This window comes from Cervus canadensis, chromosome 6, assembly GCF_019320065.1.
Source record: "Cervus canadensis isolate Bull #8, Minnesota chromosome 6, ASM1932006v1, whole genome shotgun sequence".
Lineage (NCBI taxonomy): Eukaryota > Metazoa > Chordata > Mammalia > Artiodactyla > Cervidae > Cervus > Cervus canadensis.
This window is the reverse complement of record NC_057391.1, coordinates 73,265,592-73,279,973: the sequence shown is the minus strand read 5'-3', so window position 1 is coordinate 73,279,973 and position 14,382 is coordinate 73,265,592. Positions and strand designations below refer to the sequence as shown.

At 42.4% G+C, this 14,382-nt stretch overlaps 1 long non-coding RNA gene across 1 annotated transcript in view; it reads left to right on the top strand.

Moving 5' to 3' along the window:
- The window catches only part of LOC122443979, a 45,172-nt gene extending 31,896 nt beyond the window's left edge, over positions 1–13,276 (top strand). The window contains exons 2-4 of the long non-coding RNA XR_006270167.1: positions 11,287–11,415; positions 12,726–12,778; positions 13,181–13,276. This is a non-coding gene — a long non-coding RNA (uncharacterized LOC122443979). The remainder of the gene's footprint in view (positions 1–11,286; positions 11,416–12,725; positions 12,779–13,180) is intronic.
- The last annotated feature ends 1,106 nt before the right edge of the window (positions 13,277–14,382 follow it).

Below are 14,382 nucleotides of genomic sequence, written 5' to 3'. Positions count from 1 at the left end.
TTTTCCCCCCAGAATATCCCTCTTTCTTAAGGCTAACATTCCATAGTATATATAGAGCACATTTTGTCTATCCGTTTATTTCTTGATGGACATCTGTATTGTTCCCACCTTTGGCTGTTATGGAAAAGGCTGCTGTGAACATTGGTGTACAAAGTACCTATTTGAGGCTCTGCTTTTAATTCTTTTTTTAAATTGAAATATAGATGATTTACAACATTGTACCAGTTTCAGATGTACAGCAGAATGATTGAACTACATATATATATTCACACATATATATATATTTTCAGATTCTTTTCCCTTATAGGTTATTCAGTATTACAAAATATTGAGTATAGTCCCCTGTATCACATGGTAGGTCCTCATTGGCTACCCATTATATATATATAAAATATATAATAATGTGTATATGTCAATCCCAAATTCATAATTTATACCTCCCTTCCCTTTCCCCTTTGGTAACCATAAATTTGTTCTCTATATCTGTGGGTCTATTTCTGTTTACTTTCAACTCTTTTGGATGTTTACCTAGGAGTGAAATTGCTAGATCATAAGGAAATGGCAACCCACTCCAGTGTTCTTGCCTGGAGAATCCCGGGGACAGGGGAGCCTGGTGGACTGCCATCTATGGGGTTGCACAGAGTCGGACACGACTGAAGTGACTTGGCAGCAGCAGCATGGTAATACTATGTTTAACTTTTTGAAAACAACCAGACTGTTAACACATTCTCTTTTAAAAAGTCCTCATCTGCAGAACCTTCCCAGGAACATAAATAACACCCTGTTTCCAGGAATTCTAAATTGGGCCTGGGGTAGACTGCCTTAATGTCCTCCATCCTTCACTCTCCTAGATCCATGCCTGCTGATGGTAGCCAGGGGCCCCTCCCACAGGAAGGCGGGAGCTCTTTGTCTTGGCTCAGCCATGTGACTTGCTCTGGCCAATGGGATGTCATGGATCTGACACATCTGGGCTGTCTCTCTGACCCTCTGCCATGTGAGGAGAACCAGTGCTCCCAGGAGAAATAGGAGGGACTCTTGACACAGAGCTAGCCTGGCCACTGCAACTGGAAGCAAAGCTGCCCCAGCTGACCTACTGCTCCTTGAGAAGAAATGATTATTGTTGTAAAATTATACAGTCATTTTAATAAGGGAAATATTATGTGAAAAAGTGTAAAACATGAAGCTGGCTCCTTTCCCTTAGGGAAACCTAAGACATTTTTTTCAAAGCTCAAAATTAGTGATACAATAAATAGACAATCTGTAAAATATGCTAAAGAAAACCTTAATTGCTATTTCTAAAACTGGATAGACTCAAATATTAAGCAGACACGGGTGTTATTACCAGATTTCTGTGGAGAAACTGAAAGCAACAATGATGGACCGTAAACTTCTAGTAAACTTAGGAAATTATATAACTTTGATAGAGTTAATATGAAAATGGTCTTCCCTGGTGTCTCAGCTGTTAAAGAATCTGCCTGCAATGCTGGAGACCTGGGTTCAGTCCCTGGGTTGGGACGATCCCTTGAAGAAGGGAATGGCTACCCACTACAGTATTCTGACCTGGGGAATCCATGGACTGTATATCCGTGGGGTCGCAAACAGTCAGACATGACTGAGTGACTTTCACAATGTGAAAATAAGTTTAGAAGTGGTAGCTTAGACGCTCCCACTCCCAAGAAAGTACCATAAGGATAATATGCACATTCTTAAAGGCAAAGAAATGTGAGAACTTTGTTTCTCTAAACCCTTGAATTGTATTTCTCAGCACTGATAAGATTCATCACTTGTGAGGATATGGGGGAAGCTGTGTGGTGCCTGGTCGCTCTGTCAGCCAGGTCACTGGACTCGTTGGTGCCTCTCATGTCTTGTCCTGTGAGTCGTGGAGGCACCCCGCTGCTCTGCAATGGCTGCCAGCCCCGCCGTTGTCTCCTGGTCCTCGAGTCTTCCCCAGCTTCCCCCTTCCTCTGGGTCACATCCTCTGTTCCAGAACCTGATACTGCAAGGACAAGCCTGAGATCTTGTGTTGTCTCTTCAAAGACCTAAGCACCTGAGCAGTAGAAATCTATGTAATTTCAGCTCCATCATGCCTGTTTCTATTCAGAAACAAGACCTCTGATTGCTGAAAAGATGATAAACTATTGTTTCAGATCTCTCTGGTTTTCCAGCAGCCAGATATAGTAGCACCCTAGGTGCTCAGCCACACAGTGTCCACCCAAACCCCAAACACCCAGGACAAGGGATTTACATGCAGAAGTACTTCCCGCCCCAGAGACAATGGTACTTTAAATTAAATTTGGTGTTACACTGTGCACATTCAGACATCCCTGGTCTGGGACCCACAGTGGTTCTTCCACACCAACCTGGCTGCCAAAGCTCTGCATTCATGTACAGGAGAGTATCAACTTCTCTATGTCAAGTGCATGACCTCTCTGGGGACAGGATGCCAATTCAGTCACCTGTCCTGGCTGCTGGTCACGATTTCATCTTATATAAACACTTCCTTTGACCCCAAATCACCATTTAACTACTGCCTACTTATATGTTCCCCATTACATTGGGGGGGGGGGGAACTATTGCCTATGTTCTTGCTCTTTTTCTCCATTTTTTTTCTTGAATCCACTCCAATTAGACATTCTTCCCCTTGTGCAATTAGTTGCAGCTGACACAGTTGATCAACTCTTTCCTTCTTAGAACTTTTTCTTTGGGGATTCCTGGTGGCTCAGATGGTAAAGAATCTGACTGCAATCCTGGAGACCTGGGTTCTGATCCCTGGGTCAGGAAGGCCTCCTGGAGAAGGGAATGGCTACCCATGTCTGGTTTCTAAAACAATTTTTTTTTTTTAAACTGGGTTTCCTTCTAGACCTTTTGCTGGCTCACCCTCCCCTTTCTGATCTCTTTACATTGCAGTGCTTCAGGGCTTACTCCTTGGGCCACTTCTCTCTCCTCTGTCCACACTAGCTTCCTATATGATCTCAGCCAGCCTGACCCACAGAGCTGACATAAAATACAGCATTCCCAGTTAAATTTGAATTTTGGACAACCACTACTTTTTTTAGCCCTATAATTTTATTTTTTAAATCTGGCAACCTTGCCCATCCAGTCTTTGCCCTGATGACTCCTAAATTCCTATCTCCAGCCTAAATCTCTCTCCTGAACATTTTACAGATGGGAAAACAACCCTGCATATTTCATAGCCTCAACACCTCCACTTGAATTTCTAACAGGAGCTCAGACTTGCCATGTCTGAACAAATCTTGATTCTGTTTCCTCCTACCACATTTATTCCGCCTGTAGGCTTCCCTCTGCTTGGGCAACCATGTCACCATTCTCTCAGTTGACCCCTCATTCTCACTTCTGTATACCTATTAGCAACCCCCAGAGATGGAATCTTCACAATAAAATCAGAAGTCTCATTTCCTCCACCCCCACGGCTAACATGCTCATCTCAACCATGATCATCTCTCATTTAGACTGTTGCAGCAGCCTCCCAACTGTTCTCTCTACTTCTACCTGTGTTCCTCTCCCCTGCCTCCATCTATATTCCACAGAGGACTCTCTTACAAATACAAATCAGATCATTTCATTCCACTGCACTAAAACCTATAAATCTTCTCTTATCACTCTGAATAGAGTGCGAAATCCTTACCATAGATTGCAAGATTCCACACCATCTGTCCCTCTGCCATCTCCCTGACCTCAAGGACCATCCCTGTCCCCTTGCCCCCACTGCTCTGGGCATACTGACCTCTTTACTCTTCCTTGAACATGCCAACCACCCTCTAGCTTTCAGGATTTCATACTGTTTCCTCTGTTTGGGATATGCTGCCCCTACATATCTGGTGATTTGCTGCCTTGCTTTCTTCAAGCCTCAGCTACAATTTTACCTAACAAGAAAGGCATAACAACCAACATCCCCTTCCTCCATCCTACTGTGCTCCCCAAGCCTGCTTGATTTTTCTTCCTAGGATTTAGTACCACCTGGCATGTTTATTTCCTGTCTGTTTCTACCTGCTTCCACAACTAGAATGCTCTTCATGAGAGCAGAGCCTTGGTTTTGTCACTGCTGGATATCTGGGGCCAAGAATAAGTGACTGTCATCATGATTGCCATCAATATTTGTGAAATAAATGGGTGAGTCAACTAATGATTGGAAGAGAAGAGATTTATTATGGAGGTTGTGATGAAAGAAATTACTCTCTTTCTTTCTGTTCTGTATCTTGATTCAGTTAATAACCTAGCAATCTCTCTGTTTTAGTTGGCCTAACTTTGCAGTTCTGTAAAATCTTTGTGTGGGAATAGCTGTTCTCCCCCAATGATCAGTAAAAATCTTTCATTATTCATAAGGATTCAAGCAGAAGAGAGGGGTGCATCTTTCACTAAAATAATTTAGAGGATCAAGGACTGAGAACTCCCCAGGTGGTGCTAGTGGAAAAGAACCCACCTGGCAATACAGGAGACATGAGAGACACAGGTTCGATCCCTGAGTCAGGAAGATCCCCTGGAGGAGGGCGTAGCAACCCACTCTGCTATTCTTGCTTGGAGAATCCCATGGACAGAGCCTGGCAGGCTACGGTCGATAGGGTCGCACAGAGTCGGACATGACTAAAGTGAATTGGCACGCACGCAGGGACTGAGAAACCTCAAATCAAAATTAAGTACAAAAAGTTAGTTGAGTATTTGCCCTTGCAGCCTTTTCAGAAAGTATAGTGCTCCTTGCAATGATACATTGTCTTAGAATACAAACATTACTTAGAATTTACAAAAAGTTTCCATTTCCAATCACCACCTCCATTTCACAAGTGGAAACAATCTCAGAGAGGTTACAGGGTAAAGCAGAGGTGGAAATACTCTGAGAACCTGATTATCAGCTTCAGTTCAACCCAATTAGGCAAAGAGATAGGGGCCTGGAAACTGTTACTAGAATCACCTGAGTTGATTGTGAGTCAGGAAGAATGTCCTTCCCATAAAAACTATGGATAGAGTGAGTGTGCAAAAGTGACACTATCTGAAATAAAATGGAAATGTCATAAAAAGATTGAGAGAACCAATTCAAAAATACTTTTATTTTGGTTGCCATTTTTCTTATCTGCATTAACTCTTATATTAGAGTTTATTTTACACATTCTTTCCACATTTTCAAGAGTGAGCTGTTTAATGGATTTCTCAATCTTTAGTGGCTTTTGAGACTTTAGAAACCTGAGATCCAGAACATATTTGTCTTAGTCTGATTGGGCTGTTATAACAAAAATAGACTAACTGGCTGAAAAACAACAGACATTTATTTCTGACACTTCGGGGAGACTGGGGAGTCCAAGATCAAGGCACTGATAGATTTGATGTCTGGAGAGGGCCTGGTTTCTCGGTGCTATGTCCTCACATGGCAGAAGGGGCAAAGACACACTCTGGGGCCTCTTTTTAAGGGCACCAATTCCATTTGTGAGGGTTTCAACTCATGGCTTCATCATCTCCCAAAGATCCCAACTACACACATGTTCACACTGGTGATTAGATTTCAATGTATGAATTTGTGGGGGGAGGTGGGGGTGGGGCGGTGGGCACAGACATTTAGTCTTTATCAATGCTTACATTATTTTTTAAAGACATAACTGCCATAAAGTCACAACATTAAAAAATTATACTGAAGTGCTTTGTGGACCCTGGAGGACACTAAGATCTTATTTTCAAAAATACTTATTTACTATTTCCTTCGCATGGTAGAATGTAGTATATTTTATAGGATAGGTAGCTTTACAGCTTGTTAATCAATTTTTTAGGGCTTCCCCAGTGGCTCAGTGGTAAGGAATCCACCTGCCAAACAGGAGACATGGGTTTGATCCCTGGAGAAGGGAATGGCCACCCACTCCAGTATTTTTCCCTGGAGAATCCCATGTGCAGAGGAGCCTAGTGGGCTACAGTCCCTAGGGTCACAAAGAGTCAGACATTACTAAAGCAACTGAACCCTCAAGCACATTCAATTTTTTGTAAGTGGAGAGTGACTAACATACAGCATGTTGGTATCTACAATCTTTGCCATTAGGAAGAAAAAGTCATTCTAAAGTCAGTTTTCAAACTGGACTTGCCATGTTTACCATTCTTGGTAATTTTTTTCCTTCTGGCTCTGTCTAAGGAAAGAGCCCAAGGAGCAAATGTGATGTTTGCATCCTCAGAAACAGGCTGGTCAAAAATGTAAGGAGAAATGAGAATCCAGCTCCCCTGAGGTCACCTCTCCACTGGCCTCTGCTGCTCCTTCCTTCTGCATGCCTTTAAATTTCTACCTGCAGGAAATGTTGGGGAGAAGTGGGCCTATTTAGGACTTTTCAGAAAGTGTAAAAAAGCTTTAAGAGGGAGAGTTGAGATCCAGCCTCTGAGTAAGCAGCAGGGGTTTGGAAAGGGAAGAACTGAATGGATATTTCTGCCAAGAAGGAGACAGTAAAATGTTTATGCAGAGCCATATGATGAATGATGCTGAAAGGAATGATCTTCTTCACAAAGACCTGTTGGAATTCTAGCGTTTTTACTCCCTGGAGAATTCAGACAGAACGCAGAGAAGTAGCCTTGCTTTAGTTCTCTTACTAACATGAGAAATCTTATTCCTTCATTGCCCAACACAATTTTACTTGAATCTCTAACCATTCTAGAGAACTTTGTGAGGAGTGGTGCTAGAGGGATTGGTTAGGAGATGTGTGAATAACAGCTGGATGATCAAAGTCCAGGGAATGCTTGCACTAGAGAGCTTGGCAACTGTGGTCCCATCTGTCGTGTGTAAGGAGGGCCAGGGAGTGTCAGGGGCCAAAAGGTGTTCAGAGAGCTGCTTGATTGTCCAGAGAGAGGCAGAGTATTTTTCAGAAACAGGATATTGACAAGGTTGTTCAACATTTGCCCCCACTTTTTTTTTTTAAAGACTATGTGAGATTAGCCTTTTTAAAAAATATTTTTTAATTTGACTGCGTGGCATCTTAGTTGTGGCATGCTGGCTTCTCTCTAGTTGCAGCATGCAGACTCAGTAGTTGTTCCACTTGGGCTTAGTTGTCTTCAGGGATGTGAGATCTTAATTCCCTGACCAGGGGTCAAACCCACGTCCCCTGCACTGGAAGGTGGTTTATTACCCACTGGATCACCAGGGAAGTCTCCATATTTGCCCTTAATGGAAAAAAGTATCTTAGACTTGTATATATAATACTTACAGTATTCTAGGTACTATTCCACACACTTTACATGTATCCATTCAATCTTCATGACAGCAATTTTCTCATGCCCATTTTACAGAGGAGGAAGTTGAGGCACATCAAGTAGCAAGAAACTGGCAAAGCTGAGCTTTGGACCCAGGCAGTCTGACTCCACAGTCTGTGGCCCTTTCACCACATGGCAGAGCCTTACTACTCAGGTCTCAGCAGTGGCTGGTTGATAAGACGGGGGTCTAGTTACTCAGGTCATTGACTTGAGATAGATTACTAGGATTAAGGATAAAGTGGGGGAGGTGTGTAGGTGGGGAGACAGTAATATATGTTAAGAAAATAAATACTTGGAGGTAATGATGGGAATGGGTATCGTTTCAGAAGAGAGGGCATTTGAATGGAATGGAGATGCTTTTGGCATGATATTTATAGGCTGTCTGTAGAGATAGTCATGGGAATAGCACAAAGAAAATAACCAGAGTTAGCTATTTGCAGCTGATTGTCTGATTTTCTATAGGCCCAAAGTACATGAGTTAGTGCTTGTTTTCATTGTTGCTGCAGAATTTCAGATAGGAAATCTTTAATGGATTACAATCTGAGTTCAAAATGTTCACATTTTGTACCTGGCTAAAATCATTGCGGGTTATTGGATGTTCTGATTCTGAAAAGAAAGCAGCTGTTTTCAGTGTCCTCTGCTTCAGAAAAGAACAAGTTAGTCCCAGGCTATTTCCAGCTAGATTTTGTGACTTTCTGAGTCTTTCTGCCATTCGGGAAGTTCCAAGATCACAGACGAGATAAATGAGTGAGATTCTGTCACTCCAACAAGATACCTACGTTATGTGGTCGACTTATCTTCAGTCAGAAGCTTAGACTCTCAGATCAGGCCACCAACCAAGTTGTACCTCTAATATTTTCAAAACCAGTTTGAGATGAGTCAAGGCTGATTGTCTATGTCATTGAAACCAAGGACCAGAATGCTGCTTAATACTTTCCCGTGGAAATGACAACTGTGTCTTCCTCTCTCTCCTCTTTACTCCCTTCACCATCATCAACAACAAACACTTGTACTGAGCTTTACAGATGACAAATCATGACATCATTTCGAGCTTGCTTCTCTTTTTCTTTACCACTTCTACCTTCCATTAAAGGCTAATTTTAAATTATTGAACATTGAAATTGTGCCTCTGATCTTTTAAAACTGTGACAGGGACATATGCAGTTACCAACTCTTACTTATCTAATTAAGTACTGGTTAAAAATATGTCAACAATAACTAGGTCAGTTGAGTTGGACAATTAAGATACAAATATGGCCTTTGAATAATGAAAGAAATAAAACCAGTCTTTGTAAGACTGATGGAAGGATAATTCCAAGTATGTAGGCTTTTTATATTAATGTTATTTCATAACAGGAAATTCATCTTAGAAGCACCTACAGCTGTTAGTAATAGTGAATAAAGACAAAGATGTAAGGAATTGAGTAATAAAATTGCTATGGATTTGGCCTGAAGGTTTTTCTAAAAGAAACGACCTGACTGATTAACAGTGGGTTTGGGAGTATGATGGTTATCTACCTTATTTTCAGTTCTCGTTTCAAAGAAATAAATTCAAATATTGTTTCTTGATTTGAGATTCTACTCAAAACTTGGCTGCTCTGTGTCTCATGTGCAAACTGGTTTTCTCGGACCTGACATCTAAAAGAAGGTTACTGCCCAGGACCAGCTGATAGGAATGCTTATAAGGAACAGTTAAAAAAGTGCAGCGCTGTGTAAATGCTAAACACCAATGATAATGATACAGCGTGGGAGGAAAGGTGTGCTTTTTCCTTTGCCAAACTAGGCTGTGTACAGTTCGACCTCCAAGAAAGTCATTTTGTTTTGTGGGTGTATGAGTAAGTGTGCAATACATTTGAACTATCAGAAAGTATAGATTTTTTATCACTTTCAGCTTGAATTTTAATTTTTATCTCAGCGACTTGAAGAGTTTTTTTAGATATCAAGTCAGTGACATATTTAAATTTGTCAAATGAAGGGCATTTTTGTGCACCAAATTTTTCCTCCTATATCTGAGCTTGGATACATAGATAGATGGAAACACAGACTTTTTTTCTCATCATTAACCAACTTTAAAGGCAACCCAGTTTAATAGGCTGTAGCTGAGTGCTCCCAGCTCTCTCTGCTTGAAGACAGGCAAGACTAATTCACTCTCAGTGGGAAACAGAAAGGTCATGTACTATTTTCCTAAGAAACCAAAGTAAAAGCTATGTCTGACAGGCAGTGACATTCCCCCCCCGCCCCCCGCCACCCCCAGTGGCTTCTGGGTAGCAGGTCTGCTGAGAACATTTTCCACTGTTGTCACTGAAGTGTGTGGATTTATCTCCTGGGGGGACTACTCCTTGAACAGTCTTCCTGTTGTGACTGCCCTCCCTGCAAGATCTCATCCTAATTTTGCATTCAGTTGTTACTTCCTGGAAGAGAGTCAGAGACCATAAGAAAGAGAGAGCGACTTGTAGCCATACCCCAAATACTGAAGGACGTAAGGATCCAATCCTCTTGGAAAGACCTCGTTTGAAGGAACAGTTTTCACTTGAAAATGTAAACTATATGGTTTCTGGTTCCTACAAATTCTGCAATATTTGGTTTTGTTCTGTGAAAAACATGAAGGCATACTGTAGGGAAGCATCTCATTTCAAATGCCTTTGAGGTTAAGACAAGATTTGTCTGGCAAAGGCATCAGTGTTTGGCAACATCCAAACATTAGACATTGGACAACACAAACTCCTATTTTTCTGTCCTTACTGGAAAACACATCTGCCTTCATAACCTTGAATCATCAATTATTGTCTCACCAAGATCTTTTAGGGGGAAACAGTTCATCCACTGTTCTTTAACACTTGATCTTGGGCTTGGAGATCATGTGGAGAAAGTCATGAACTTTGATTGCAATATCAAGTCTGTTATGAGTCTGTATCCAACCTGATCTGTCATAGCACACATTCTGCTCTCAAGAAAATTCGATGGGACGTTTGTCTGCTGAACATGGGTTTGTCCTTCATCATAGATAGATGTAGCCTCTGGCATTGCCTGTCTATCATCTGTGACCAGGGAAACCCCCTCCATTTTCATCTAGCACTCAGAAGTAGCTAAAACAAAAGGTAACTTCTCTTCTTCCAATTCTTGGAGGACCTCCTAGAGGCCAGGGTCTCTTTAGCATGCAGAACTCACCACTCTCCTGCCTTGGTGGAGAAAGTGAGAAAATGTGTAAATAAGTATGCACATTCTTGCTCCGGAGAGCCTTTTTTCCTTTTATCCCACTTATATCTCAGTGGGAATGTGAGCCCACAGGACAGAGATCGAATCTAACTGTGCCTGGTGCAATGTCGTGCTGGCATTCAATGTGCTACCTTTTGCAAACCTATAAGAATTATAAACCTATTTTTGGTGCTAGCGAGAGCCTTCCTAGGAAAGGAAGGAAGGAGGCAGAGATTTTTTAAGAGTTTCAAAAGGCCATAAAAGTCTCAAGAGACCATGATTTTCCTGGGCATTTATCTTTCTTCACATCTCTCATTTTGGGTATCATTGATTTACACCAATAAGCAGGATTGAAGACTGCCTCCACCTGTACAGGTTTTCCTGGGCCTGGAGAAAGGACACAGTTTCTAACACAGACTGTGTGGAGTTCCGCTTTGATGACTAGTTCTTTGATGCGTCCTTTGATCTTGTTCAGTTTTTAGGGATCTGTTTCCAGACCCCTGACAATAAGCACATTCAGCAGAAACAGCCTTCAGACTTCATTTCCCTCCCACCCAGGGAAGCCATCAACCCTGCCCTTTCATCTCATCTCAAGTCTAAGACACAATCCGAAAGCCAGATTGTGTCTCAGACTTGAATTTGCTGAATCTGTATTAGGGCTCTCAACTTCCTCACTTGTTGCCTTTTTACTCAAATGAAGCAGCTGTTTCTGGACTTCTGATGAAACTGATGAAATGAGACTCAAATTCAGTAACTCTTTAGAGGGCTAGGGTGCCTGGGGAGATGTAAAAGGGAAGGAGTAGTCAGGGTTTTGAACAAAGCCTGGCTCTTATTTCCACTCACTTCTGCATTTTTTCCTAGGTTAACAAATCCCAGTGCTGAGCACAACTGAAGCACAGAGGCTGAAGTATGCAAGTAGGACACAGGTCTGCCTGGCTGCGGATGCTGTCGATAGGATTAACAGCAGGAGAAGAGAAGCGACTAACTCTGGTAGTAAGGAAATACATGCTTATCCAAGGTTCATAAAGGACCTTTCTGGGTTAAATTAAAAAGGAAAAGGAACACACATTTAGGTATTTTAGCAGAGCATATAGTTTTAAACCTCTTATTCAAAATGGTCTTTTATGAACATCTTACTCGTGCTGCTAAGTCAAAGGACTTCATGCTGATGGGAGAGTTTAATTAAAAGGACATTTCCTATAAAAAGAACATACCAGATCCCACATAGTCAAATAGGTTTTAAAAACAATACATTGGGGAGATTTTTGACACAGGTATTATAAGAAAGGTAATATTTTAGCAATCCAGAGCACTTGATGACTATCTAAATGATACAGAGAATTCATTCAAAGGTGGAGAGAAAGGCGAGACTGGTAGAAAGGTGAGTCAGGGAAGGCTTTGTGCGAGAAGCAATGGCAATCCCCATCGGGTGCTATGGCAGGCATTTCTTTTTCTAGACACTATTTCATGGACTTCTTGAAAGAAAGGATTTCACAGATTGTGACCCAGAGCCTTAGTGAGGTAGTCTGTCTAAAGCTTTCCAGTTCATCATTTGTGGGGCTAGAGCTTGAACGAGGCAAATAGGTACTTTCCTCTATGCCACACTGTCTTCACTTGGACTGGGTGTGATAAATGTGATTTAGTTATAAGGTAGAGCTGCTTATGATGAAGGTTAGAGCATGAGGAGGGGAGTGGCCAAAGAGACAGAAAGATAAGTGAACGTGGTTCCTCAGCTCGCTCTTCATGCTGTGGTGATGGAGCCTAGGCTGATGATGAGTATCCAGCCTAGATTTACCAACCCAAGTCCTCTGACACCAAATAAAACACTCTTTCCACTACGTCTTAGCAAAAAAGTATTTTATTCCATAGTTGAAATAAAAGATAATGTCTTAAAATTCAAAAGCGTGACACATTGTGAATGAGTGTGCTAATGTAAACAGACATGGGGGAGAAGAGTTTGAAAGTCAAGGACTCTAAGTTTTCGAAGAATGACAGGGAGATAATGAAGACAATAGCATCTACCTCCTGGTTTTACCCGAGGCTGCTGATGGTGGTGGTGGTGGTGTGTGTGTCTGTGTATGTTAGTGTGCGCTAGGGGCACAACCAGAGACTCTCAGAGATAATTCCTGCCCTCTTTGATTTGGGTCCACTTGCTCTCCAGGGGTAGAATTAATTGTTTCAGCTTTCTCCATCTTGTCATTGGCAAGGCTTATGATTATTTTTCGTTTCCATCTCCTAAACAGCTCACTTCTCTCTCTCTCTTTCTGTCTCTCTGTCTGTCTCTTTCTCTGCTAACCCAGATTCTGTATGGGACCTACCATAGCAGGAAATGTTTAAGACGATGCTGGCTGGGGTGAGATTTTGTCATACTGTCCAGGCCTGTTGCCCACCAGTTCTGCTCTGAATATCTGATTCCTGAGTCCCTCCTATTCCCCAGCACTTACCTGAATGTGTGGATTTCCTTTCAGCTCTGCATTGCCTCTAGTCCTGGAATTCTCCAGGTCTAGCTCCTGGGAAGGTACACAATCTGCCCTCTTAGTTCTGTTGTAGAACTGCTGATAGGGACCTTACAGTCCATGGACACTCTTTCTGCCTTTTCTAATTCCTTCCCTCCTATGGTAAAACTACCACGCTCCACCCCCCGGCCCCGCCACAACCAACACCACTGCAAGCAGCTCTGGGTGAAACTTCTACCTGAAGCATGCCCTTTCTTAGCGTGTCTTCGTGTGCTCATCAGAATCTCATGCTTCTGCAGATGTATGGGTGAAAATATCTATGACTGAGAAACATATTCTACTTCTCCAAGTGCAAGAAATGTGAGAAATCCTGGCATTCTGTCATGGTCCAGAGAAGACAGAATGGAGTGAAGCCATCTATGCCTAGAGCAACAGAAAGAGATGATGTCTTGGAAGCAATGAGAAAGACTCCCTGTTGAATGTTTGTGTTAAAATTGTTCCTATAACCTGGAAACTGAGGAATATTTTACATAAATTATTGTTGTTGTACTTGTGCTCAGTTCCTCAGTTGTGTCTGACCCTTTGAGACACCGCGGACTGTGGCCTGCCAGGCTCCTCTGTCCCTGGAATTCTCCAGGCAGGAATACTGGAGTGGGTAGCCTTTCCCTTCTCCAGGTGATCTTCCCAACCAACCCAGGGATTGAACCCAGGTCTCCCACATTGCAGGCAGATTCTTTACTGTCTGAGCCACCAGACAGTGGGATACTGTAATCTAACACACACACACCCACACACGAAAAGCCAGGCTAATCAGATAGATACTTTCTATAGGAATTTAAATCTTAAACAGATTGACTCAAGGATGGGTTGTGTTTGGAAGAGTGACCTGAAGTGACTGTTCAGTAGTCCTGCTATTGAGATCATCTAAGTGAAGTCGCTCAGTCGTGTCCAACTCTTTGTGACCCCATGGACTGTAGCCTACCAGGCTCCTCCGTCCATGGGATTTTCCAGGCAAGAGTACTGGAGTGGGTTGCCATTTCCTTCTCCAGGGGATCTGCCCAACCCAGGGATCGAACCTGGGTCTCCTGCATTGTAGACAGATGCTTTTACCATCTGAGCCACCAGGGAAGTGAGATTGTCTAAGCTGCCCTTATTTTGGACTGCTCTAAAATCTAAGGTTTATCTTTTCTTTAACATTTGTGAACTGCTCCGTGTCCTTCCCAAGGTTTCTTTGTAATTTGTTGTTTAAATTAGCTAGAGTCAGTTCCTGTTGTTTGTAACCAAAGAACCTTAATCAATATAGATCATTACAACCACCAAGCACAGAGTGGCCATCAGTAAGAGGACAAAACTCTTCCTGCTTGGGTCCTAAGATTACTTACGGAGTGTGGGGGTGACACTGTTCTCTGTCCTCACTTGAACCTGACCTGGCAGCATTTACTGTGCTCTGCCATGCTGGTTACTTTGACCTGAGCTTGGACTTTGTACATTTCCATTCCCA